This window comes from Manis pentadactyla, chromosome 8 (assembly GCF_030020395.1).
Source record: "Manis pentadactyla isolate mManPen7 chromosome 8, mManPen7.hap1, whole genome shotgun sequence".
NCBI lineage: Eukaryota > Metazoa > Chordata > Mammalia > Pholidota > Manidae > Manis > Manis pentadactyla.
Window position 1 is genome coordinate 85,747,069 of NC_080026.1, and position 11,755 is coordinate 85,758,823.

At 39.7% G+C, this 11,755-nt stretch overlaps 1 pseudogene; it reads right to left on the reverse strand.

Moving 5' to 3' along the window:
• Positions 1 to 7,780: 7,780 nt before the first annotated feature.
• On the reverse strand, positions 7,781 to 8,302 carry LOC118917369 (40S ribosomal protein S24-like; annotated as a pseudogene).
• Positions 8,303 to 11,755: the final 3,453 nt, after the last annotated feature.

Genomic DNA, 11,755 nt, shown 5'->3' on the forward strand with positions numbered 1-11,755 from the left:
ACAGAAAGGACTGTGTTGTTTTAATCTCCTGGCTTGTATAGCCTCAGCATAGTCCTTTGCTCATAGCAGATACTGTAAATCATTTTTAAAATGCATTTCTTTTGAGCACTTTATAAACAATGTAATTTTTCTTCAGCTGGACAAAAAGATTTAGTTTTCCTTTAGACTTTACCAAATCCTTTACATTTTTAGACCATTGGTTAACTACAGTGTATTTGGCATACTAATTATAAATTCAACTTAATTTTTCCTTTGCTGTTTGATTTTTAGTCTACAGCAGAATCGAGTTGCTGGACCAGAAAAAATATCAAACCTGGTATTCATATCTGTGAGGCGAAAGCTGCCAACAAGCACATTGAAGTATTTTGCACATATGTTTTTCTCTTTTGCCTCTGTGGTAAGCCATTTTCCTAGCTGTGTTTTGGATTTTTCCCATTCCAGTTTTGAAATTTCCACATGGAGTTTAGCTGCTTAGTGACGTGTTTTCAGATTTCCTGCTCACCATCAGGTTTGGCTTCAGCTGCGAGATCTTTCTCTTTTCTGGCCTCGGTTTACTGCACCACTTGCTGGCTTGTTTGCCTGTATTCTTTTCCAGTATTTCATGGTTGTAATGTATGGGCTTTTCCTTCCAACAGTTCTCTGTCCTCAGGGAAGCACTCCATATTGTCTGTTCCCTGGTTTTTGATTTTGACTCTGTTGCAACCCAGCTGGGACTTTTGCAGCTTGTGTCACGGGGCCCTGGAGCAAGGGCCAGTTTTCTTTAGTTTTGCCTGTTTCTGATCTTCCTCTGTCCTGTTTTAGACATAATTTTTAATTCAGCAGAATTTTTCTCATTATTCTGTTTCTTAGTGCTGATTCCAGTACATCTCTAAAATAAAGCCAACTTTGTCAATTTCTTTCTTTCTTTTTTTTTTTTTCCTATTTGGCAATGTCGGGATTGCCACTGTTCTTGACAGCTGCTATCCAGTATGTCATTACTCAGCTTTGGAAGTAATGTTGTGCACCCCTGGCTATGGAACACTGTGTCACCAAGGTCCCGAGGGTGGTACACCTGAATGTGAGGATGACCTGATGAAGAACTTGTGACATTTGTACAATGTCTTATGGTAACTGGGGCTCTTTATATGTGTGATCTTGCTTAGTGCCCACAGTAAGTTCAGGAGGACTTCCTTGTTTTAAAGTCAAGGAACTTGAACATCATAAAGTTAAGTGTTTTCCTAAAGTCGTCCAGCTAGAAGGTGATGGAACCAGAATCTGAACTTATGTCTCACCAGTGCTCTTTATACTATAGGATCTTGTCTTTTCAATATCATTTAAATTTCAGGCTGGGGTAGACAGCATAGATTTCAAGCACAGTTGGAGCCAGGGACTCAAACAGTGTTATCAGGGTCTAGTCTTTCTCTCTCTGGCTCTGCCTTCTGAATTGGCTTTCCATTTATTAAAGGTCTTCCCGTGGGGGGCAGCATGGCTTCCAGTAGCTCCAGGCTAACATCCTCTAATCCAGGGGAAAGGAGATTTCTTCTGCAGAAATACAGAGATTGCTTCTCATTGTCCCTAATTCAGTTGTATGTTTTTCTCCAAGCCAATCACTGTGATCAGAGGGTTGTGATTCTGATCAGGCAGGCCTGAGTCCTGAGTCACACGACTTCTCCTGGAGTCAGTTGGGCTTAATTGCGTAGTGGGAAATTGATGAGGGTAGTGGTTCTGTAAAAGGAAATGTGGGGTACTAGTACCTGAATAAAAGTGAATGCATGCTGGAAAGATGAATAGTAAGATGTCCTCTGTGCTGGGTATTTTCTATTTGCCCCTCAGATCTACTCACCACCCTGCTCTGTACCCAGTAGTCTAACCTGTATAAATTGCATGCATTGATGGACTCCCTTTCTGTCAAGCTTATGGTTGCATTTGGCCAATGGAAAGCTGTGACAGACTAGACTCAAGAAGAGTGAGGAAAGGTTATTTATTCCACCAGCTCCTTTCCTATGTGGCCCCATCTATAACTGAAGGCAACAGCTCCTGCCAACTAACCCTCTTTACATAGCTTGCCCTGACTCCAGGTTCTGCTGTTTTTCTTGTTCCTTCAAGCCTAGAGTGATACTACCTTTGGGGTATTGCACAATCCCTTTTAGATTCCCTGTATTCTGCTCCCACTTTCATAAATGGTTCCTTTGTTAAACTGTCCTCAGGTTACTAAATTTGAGTGTGCCATCTCTTCCCTGCCAGGACCTGGTTGACCTCTGCAGGTAGGGAAATGAAAACCAAACCCATGCCATGTGAAAAAATGATTTGGAGCATCTGGGGTGTTAGGTTAGGAGTTGAGAAGATTTAGGTGGAATATAGCTGTGATCAAGATAGATGTGAAGGATGACCATAGGGAAGAGGGAGTCAGTGGGTTTGTGTGGCTTCATCAAAGCAGAGTTATTAGAGGTTTTAAAGAATTAGTGCTGTCTAAAAATGAAGCAAGCTGCCTGAGGTAATGAATTGACCATTATGGATGGTATTTTAACTGGACATCTCTAGTGACATCCATTTTACTGAAGGACATTCTTTAGTCAGATAGTTGGTAGGCTAAATAACCTTGTTTCCTATTACGGTTCTATTCATACAGGAATATTTTTCATGTCCTTTCTCTTCTTGGGACTCATGGCTTTCTCACTGTCTGGAAGACCTTGTGGTATTGAGACCAGAGGCTGTGGGTATACTACTGAGGCCTGGAGTCTTCGTGTTGGTTTTCATTGATCTCCTGGGTCATTCTGGTTCCTGGGCTCCCCTGAGTGTCGGGAATCAGAAGTGGTGAGCTGTGCGTTGCTTTCTTGTCAGCTACATTATAGAGGCATTAAAAGACTTCATCTGGGCCTTTGCCATCCCAAACTGGAAAATGTCCCCAAGTGGAAGCCATGGGAGGTAATCTAATTATGCTCAATACTAGGGATACTGTGTTGCCACAAGTAAATCAGTTACTGGTTCTAGAGAAGTAGAATTATATCATACATAATAGGAATTCACTTTTGTATTAACCATTGGGACTAATTTAAAAAATCTGTGAAATAACATTGATATTCTCTTTATTTTCTGTGTTTCTGCATTAAACATTGAATAATAATTAAAAAAAACTTCCAAGGCTTTATAGTTTAAATCAAGACCTTCCTCCCCTAATCTTAATTTATTCAAAAGGAATCAGATTCCTTAGAGACAAATTCTCATGCTGTACAGTTTTACGGAACTGCTGTATCATCAGCTAGCTGGGTCTGGGTTTAAATGGCATACACTGATCTGGGCCAACTTAAGTAAAAAAGAAAAAAATTTGCAGAGCTAAAGGAAAAGCTGAAGAACCAGGCTTGGGAAGGATGGTTTGCAGAGCAACAGTAATCAAGGGTCTTGGAAGGTTACTGCTGCAGGTACAAAGCAAATATCATTAAGTTTCTGTCCATGAGTCATAATATGCAAGATGTGAAATTGTGGGGTAAGAGGACCTGATGAATTGTTTGTATCTCAAGACTGTTTTTGGTTGTAGGAAGGTGGGAAATTTTGACTGAAAGTCCTACCAAAGTGGCACAGAGTGGGAAAGGTAACATCGCTGCCTGCTGGGAACATAGAAACCAGTGTCTACATGGGAACTCTTATGGCAGCTAAGGAATTAACACATGAATGTGGAGATTGAAGCAGATGTTATAGTAATTCTGAAGTGGTATAGCCTAGTCAAGAAAAGTGGATTGTGGTTAATGAAAAAATATCAACACATAAGCATGTATTTAAGGAATATCCATTAAGATAAATATTTCAAAAGATTGTGATTCCACTGTTTCTTTCACATGGTGGTTTTAGGATTACAGTAATGAGATATATTTGTCAGCACATTGTCTAAGGGTTGACCAGCTGTTTTTGCAAAGGGCTACCTAGTAGATACCTTAGATTTTGCAAATCATACCATCTCTCTTGCAATTAATCAACTGTGCCATTGCAGTGTGTAAACAGCCATAGACAATATGAAAACAAATGGGCATGGCTGTGTTCTAATAAAACTTGATTTACAAAAATAGCAGTGAGTTTTAGCCCATAGGCTACTTTGCTGAGCCCTGGTCTGGGAGTTACTTTATTACTATGGAAGCTTGGTAGAGCACAGTCAAAGCCAATGATTATACTAGGCTCAGTGTGAGTAGATAGTTTATGCAGTAGCTGAGTCTTTGAGCACATTGTGTTGGACTCTTGCAAACATGTCTGGTACAGAAGGAAGTACAAGCATTTTACGTCGGATAGCCTGAGTTCATATGCTGGCTCAGCTACTCTGTGATTGAAGGTGAGCTGCTAAATCTCCCTAAGTCTCAGTTTCCTCACCTTTAAAATAGGGAATATTATTATAATGCCACTTAAGTTTGTTGTTTATTTAAATGTAGTAATACATGGAAAGTAGGCAGCATGGAGCTTGACACACAATACTCACTAAATGCTCTGTTCCTCCCCTCCTTTCCTAACATTACATGGAAAGCACAAATTACATAATTAGGGCACCATTGAAATATCACTGACATTTCGTCCAACTCAGGCAATGTTTGAAAAAAGCCAATGCCATGTCTCTAAAGAGTCTCAAAAGCATAGATTGAGAGGGATGGGGAGTAGTGAGCAGAAGAATGAAGAAACGATCTGCCCCTTTTGTTATTTGTACATTCCTCTCCCCAAGCTGTCCTTTCCTCAGAGCTAGAGAGATTCCCTTCTGGGTACTGGGTAGTTTTTTATTTTTATTTTGGTAACATTAATCTACAATTACATAAAGAACATTATGTTTGCTAGGCTCCCCCCTTCACCAAGTCCCCCCCACATACCCCTTCACAGTCACTGTCCATCAGCGTAGTAAGATGCTGTAAAATCACTACTTGTCTTCTCTGTGTTACACAGCCCTCCCTGTGCTCCCCCCACACTATACATGCTAATCGTAATGCCCCCTTTCTTTTTCCCTGCCCTTATCCCTCCCTTCCCACCCATCCTCCCCAGTTCCTTTCCCTTTGGTAACTGCTAGTCCTTTCTTGGGTTCTGTGATTCTGCTGCTGTTTTGTCCCTTCATTTTTCCTTTGTTCTTATACTCCACATATGAGTGAAATCATTTGGTACTTGTCTTTCTCCACCTGGCTTATTTCACTGAGCATAATACCCTCTAGCTCCATCCATGTTGTTGCAAATGGTAGGATCTGTTTTTTTCTTATGGCTGAGTAATATTCCATTGTGTATATGTACCACATCTTCTTTATCCATTCATCTACTGATGGACACTTAGGTTGCTTCCATTTCTTGGCTATTGTAAATAGTGCAGCGATAAACATAGGGGTGCATCTGTCTTTTCCAAACTGGAGTACTGCATTCTTAGGGTAAATTCCTAGAAGTAAAATTCCTGGGTCAAATGGTATTTCTATTTTGAGTTTTTTGAGGAAACTCCATACTGCTTTCCACAATGGTTGAACTAATTTACATTCCCATCAGCAGTATAGGAGGGTTCCCCTTTCTCCACAACCTCACCAACATTCGTTGTTGTTTGTCTTTTCTATGATGGTGATCCTTACTGGTGTGAGGTGATATCTCATTGTGGTTTTAATTTGCATTTCTCTGATGACAAGTGATGTGGAGCATCTTTTCATGTGCCTGTTGGCCATCTGAATTTCTTCTTTGGAGAACTGTCTATTCAGCTCCTCTGCCCATTTTTTAATTGGAATATTTGCTTTTTGTTTGTTGAGGTGTGTGAGCTCTTTATATATTTTGGATGTCAACCCTTTATTGGATCTGTCATTTATGAATATATTCTCCCATACTGTAGGATACCTTTTTGTTCTATTGATGGTGTCCTTTGCTGTACAGAAGCTTTTTAGCTTGATATAGTCCCACTTGTTCATTTTTGCTTTTGTTTCCCTTGCCCGGGGAGATATGTTCATGAAGAAGTCGCCCATGTTTATGTCCATGAGATTTTTGCCTATGTTTTTTTCTAAGAATTTTATGGTTTCATGACTTACATTCAGGTCTTTGATCCATTTCGAATTTACTTTTGTGTATGGGGTTAGGCAGTGATCCTGTTTCATTCTCTTACGTGTAGCTGTCCAGTTTTGCCAGCACCATCTGTTGAAGAGGCTGTCATTTCCCCATTGTATGTCCATGGCTCCTTTATCATATATTAATTGGCCATATATGTTTGGGTTAATGTTTGGAGTCTCTATTCTGTTCCACTGGTCTGTGGCTCTTTTCTTGTGCCAGGGTACTGGGTAGTTTTGAAGCAAGAGTTCCTGTGGATGGGACCTTAAATCAGGCCCCCAGGGTAACAGTCTTGGAATGTGGGGATATTCAATCTAGAAACATGATAGTGTCTGTACATGTCTGAAGGGCTAAGCATGTGTAGAGGGGGAGGGAAACTTCTGCTGGGTGGCCTCACAGGCAGAGGTAGAACCAGTGGGTATGGAAGCCATGGGCTATCCAAAAATGACATGCACAGCCTGGGGAAAGGGTGAGTTTCCTGTTGCTAGAGATACACAAGCAGAGGGTTTCTGGGATGACAGATAGGGATAGGATGTTAGATATGGTCTGGATAGGGTTCTGGATCAGGCTGTTTCAACTCATGAATCCTTTTTTGAGCCTATGGAGGTTCAGAACAGAAAGGGCATGGACTTCTTCTGAAGAGCAGTTGCCCAAAAATATTAACAGTGGTCCACCACTGACTACTGGACAGGTTCTTCTCCATGATTGAAGAGTGACTAACAGGTCCCTTTTGGGGAAGGACAATAGATAACATTTACTGAACTCTTAGAATATTCCAGGAGCTCATATATGTACTTCAAATGCTTTATTTTTTTTTCCTAGTGGTTTTAGAAGTATGTGCTTATTAACATTAGGTTATGTTTATTTTATAGATGAGCAAAGTGAGGAAAAAGGAAAGTTAAATACAGTGCCTTAGACCACACAGATAATAACTAATGTTAAAGTCTGAACATGAATCCCTTATTTTAACTCTAGAGCCTGCACTCTTAATCCTAGTTTTATTCAAAACTAATAATTAGGGGAGAGAGGCCTTTCTGGTATGATATTGTGCTATATTAGGCTCTCCTAATGACTAAAACACAGACATAAATGTACATGTAATAAAAAATTGTATATCAGGAACTACAAGTTTGAAAATTTAATGAAGACAAATGGGCCCTTTTAGCAAAATTAAATAATGATGTGTTAGTTGCTGGCACTCAGGTTGTGGTAGCCCTCTTGGAGTCGGAAGCTTTTGGGTTTAGTTCTGGCTGCAATTGCTACTTACTTGCATTATAACCTACAGTTGAAATATATGTAGAGTGTTAATGTACAGTCTGTTTTTTGAGGAGGCCCCACAGGGAAGTGACCCATCCTGGTAAATGATGCAGGGAGAAGGGAAGGAAGGGAATGCTCTGGCAAGGTGAAAAGGAGTCCCAAGATATATATGCAGTTGGGTAAAAAAATGCATTATTTGGACAGCTGGCCTTAGGAGAGAATGGTCTTTGTTTGGGAAAATTGCTTAATCGGTCCTCTAGCATGGAAGGAGAGGGCTGGAAGGAATGATCTGGAAGACAGCATCTGGGATGGGAGTTTAGGCCCTTTGGCTTGCCTCTCCAAGGATGTGGTGATCCTAGTTGACATGTATGTTGCACATACATGCAGTCTCTTAATCACCCATTCTCTCCTCAGTAATAAAGGGAGGCTTATTCTGCTGACTTCTTACACATGCTAGGCTACATATTTGGGGCTTTTCCACTTAAGGATGTTTATTTTCTTTTTTAAGTTTTCAAATTTATTAATCCTCATGAAAAATCTGCGCAATCGCCACAGATCAAGTCACTGCAGAATCTTTACTCCTTCTGTTGTCCAGTCTCCAGCTCACTTTTTGCCAGCACCAACGTTTGCCTTTGCAGTCCCCCTACTTTCTCATTCTGTTCTTACATTCCTTTTGTTGATTTCTTGAGGTCTTTTTCTTCTCATACAGCCCATGTCTTGCAAGTCTACATTTGGGTTCATTTTTCTTTGCTTAATCCAAAGAATCATAGATCATGCCAAAGCCAATGGTCTTGCCACCACCAAAATGGGTTCTGAATCCAAATACAAAGATGACATCTGGTGTGGTCTTGTACATTTTGGCTAGTTTTTCCCGAATTTCTGTCTTAGGTACAGTTGCCTTCCCAGGGTGAAGGACATCAATGACCATCTGTTTCTGCTGCAGTAGTCGATTGGTCATGAACTTCCTGGTCTGGATAGTTACTATGTCGTTCATGATGGTGGTGAAACTTCAAGCAGCAGGGAGGAAGAAAACAAAAAAGCTTAAGGAGGTTAATTTTAACCTGATTTTCCTTGGATGTGAATGTTAAAAAGCTGAGGAGTTGGTGGTTGACATTGATTTCTACAGGCCTGGAAACATTTTAGGTATGTGATTCAAGAGAAAAAAATAAAAGCCAAAGAGAACATAGTTGGAGTTTATATTGTGGAAAGCACAATCCTAAACCAACCCTGGACTTCTGCTAGCCCAGTCCTGTGGGAATGGCATTTGTGTGACCTTGGGAAAGGCATTTAGTCTCTCTGAGTCTTCGTTTCCCATTTGCAAACTAAATGTGGTTGGACTGGATGATCTCTCAGGTCACCCCTTCATGCTGTAAATTCTGTGAGTCTTCAGTATTTCTTTCTTGATTGAAGAATTTATATGTATTTTTTATTCTCTTCTGTATTCAGAAGAGAATAAATAATTCACCCAAGGAGAAGAGTGGTGAAATGATCCTGGAAAAAAAAAAAATCAATGTATTTTCTTAATCTTTTTTTAAATGTAAATCCTGCATGTGTGTTTCTTGCTCCCTCTTCTGTCCAAACTCTAGTTTACTCTGGATATTTTCATATTTTGAAGGCCATTGTACAAACTAGGCCTCTATTGTTTGCAACCTATGGTATTATTGTAATTGTTAATATTTCCGGTCTCTCCTTTATAAATTTATTGAGGTAAAATTCAAATAACAAAATTAACCATTTTCAGGTGTACAATTTGGTGGCATTTAGTACATTCACAATATTGTGAAATCCCACCTTTATCTAATTTAAAACATTTTCAATGCAGCCAAATAAACCCCATACCCATTAACTAGTTACTTCTCACCCTGCCTCCCCTCAACTCCTGGCAACCACCAGTCTGCTGTCTGTCTCTATGGATTTACCTTTTCTGGATATTTCATATAAATGGAATCATACAGTAGGTGACCTTTTGTGTCTAGCTTCTTAGCATAATTTTTTTTGGTTTATCCACGTTGTAGCATGTATCAATACTTCTTTCATTGTTATGGTTGAATAATACTCCATTCTATTGTATGTATATACTATAATTTGTCTATTCATTCCTCTGTTCATGGAAATCTGGTTTGTTTCTACTTTTTGGCTTTTATGAATAGTGCTGCTGTGAACATACATGTACAAGTATTTATTTTAGTACCTGTTTTCAATTTTTGTGGGTATATACCTAGGAGTACAATTGCTGTGATAATTTTATGTTTCACTTTTTGAGAAACTCAGTGGCTGCACTGTTTTATATTCCCATCAGTGATGTATGAGGATTCCAGTTTCTTCACATCCTCCCCAACACTTGTTTCTTCCCATTTTTTAAATTATAGCCATCCTAGTAAACATTAAGTGGTATCTCATTGTGGTTTTGGTTCTTACTTTTAGGAGGTCACAAGGTACCTTTCATACTCCCACATTCCCCAACCCAGCACAAGAGTCAATAGATGCCAGGTAAATGCTTTGGTAAAATTCATTTAAGCCACCAATCTTGACTTATCCTCTGGTTTTATATACCTGGCAATTTACTTTCATGCCTGTCTCAACCCTGTTTTTAGGGTACAACTCCGTGCCTTTGTGTGAAAATGTGGAACTGCTCGCACCAATTGCACCTTCTAGGACAAGCATCTCCTGTAGGACCACATCTAAGGTCTCAGCTATCTGCTGTCTTTGAGAGGACCTTGAAACTGTTTTGTGTCAGGCTCAAAGGGTAGTCTTTATCCTCATCCACCTGGGGAACTACTGCTTCTGCATGATATGCATTTGGATTTCTAACTCTAGTGGTTCTCTCTTGGGGAAACTACACTCTGGTGGTCCATCTGGCACACAGAGAAGAGAACATGATTTCCCATTCTAAATTCCAGACTTCATTGTGACATTGTCAGTGAGGACTGGCAGGCTAGCAGATGGCCAGATTAGCAGGGCTTAGTTGTTTCCCATTGTCATCTATCTGAGTGACCTTTACAATCAGGAATTTCTTATTTTCCTCATAAACCATTCCTCTTGCCAATCAGTCAAGGCCAAGGCCAAGTCCAGTATTTTGTATGGACAGCCCAGTTTTTAAACATTTGAAGTAGGGAGGGTCTCTAACTTCTGTGATTAATGAGATTTATCCACCCTCTATTACAAAATTAAGCACCAAGGAGCTAAAAAAATTATTTAAAACTTGGAAATAAAACAAAAAGATGGGTAATATGTCTTTTTAACATCGTATGGTAGTAGGCCATTTAGCAGGCACACCCAAGGAGTATTTAGGAAGAAGAATGTACTTTGTTCAATGCTCTCATTACTACTCATCAATTTCCATACTTAGTGAAGTTACATGTTAACATATAGTTTTGACAAATAATTTTTGTTCAGTAGAAAAGATAACTCTAAAGTTATAGCTTTTTGCTCTCTATATAACTGGCTTGTTATTAGCCAGTTTTATATTTAACTTAGTGATCTTGTTCTAATATTGTTCTAAATACTTATGAAAATCTAGATCCTCAAAATGTCCTTTGAATGAGCTTTACCATCTTATTGTTTCCCTTGCTAATTAACAAATTAACAACTTTGATACATATTCACTTGATGTTTGTACAAGAGTTATGTTTTTGACTTTTTGAAAATTATACTTTGACAAGGGTTTCAGATGATTTCATTGGTAACAAGGGGAAGATGGATATGGGTCAAAACTAGCATCAGTGAAGGGATTATGCCATATGGGGACTATCATTGTATGTTTTCCTAGACAAGATGCCCTAGATTCATTTGCTGGGTCTGGCTGAGCACTGTAGATTTTTGGGGGGCATCTGGCTCCTCTAACTTAAGTCTATGACTCGAGGGGTATTTCAGAACCTTGCCTGCCATTGGCAATGCTAATTAGTCCAGCATCTAAGTAGCTCTGGGACTTCTGCATCTGGCTTCTTTGTGCTCTTCCAGCTCTTCAGCATCTTTCTGTTCACAACCCTAACAGCCAACTGGTGAGTTCTTTCACTCCCAACTTTTAAACTTCTTTTGAGTGTGAGACTTCTATACTTAGAGGTTTTAGTAGCTGGATTTTTGGGCCACTCCTCAGTACCTGTTGAAACTTCTTTCTCCTGCTGGCTGTCTATGAAGCACATATCTGATCTGGCCAGAGAAGAAACTCTGGGGCAGAATTTTTTATAAGAACAATTTGTGAGTTCTAAAGTTAAAAACTTGGCTTCAGACTAAATGGATTCTTTTCTTGTCTTTGAAGATGAGCAAGCCTGTATGCTCAATTCTATTACTACAGTACTTGGAAATCTACTTCCTGTCATCAGTTCCTCTGGCCGTTTAATCTCTTGGCCACTCTTCAGCAACTTGGGCTGTTCTATTTTTCCGCCCTATGTGTATTTCTTCCCACAGTTCAAACCAGAATTTTCTGGAATGTAGGCTCCCTTTGACACTCTTTCCTCTTCTCCCACCCCTCAGACAGTCTTCCTTC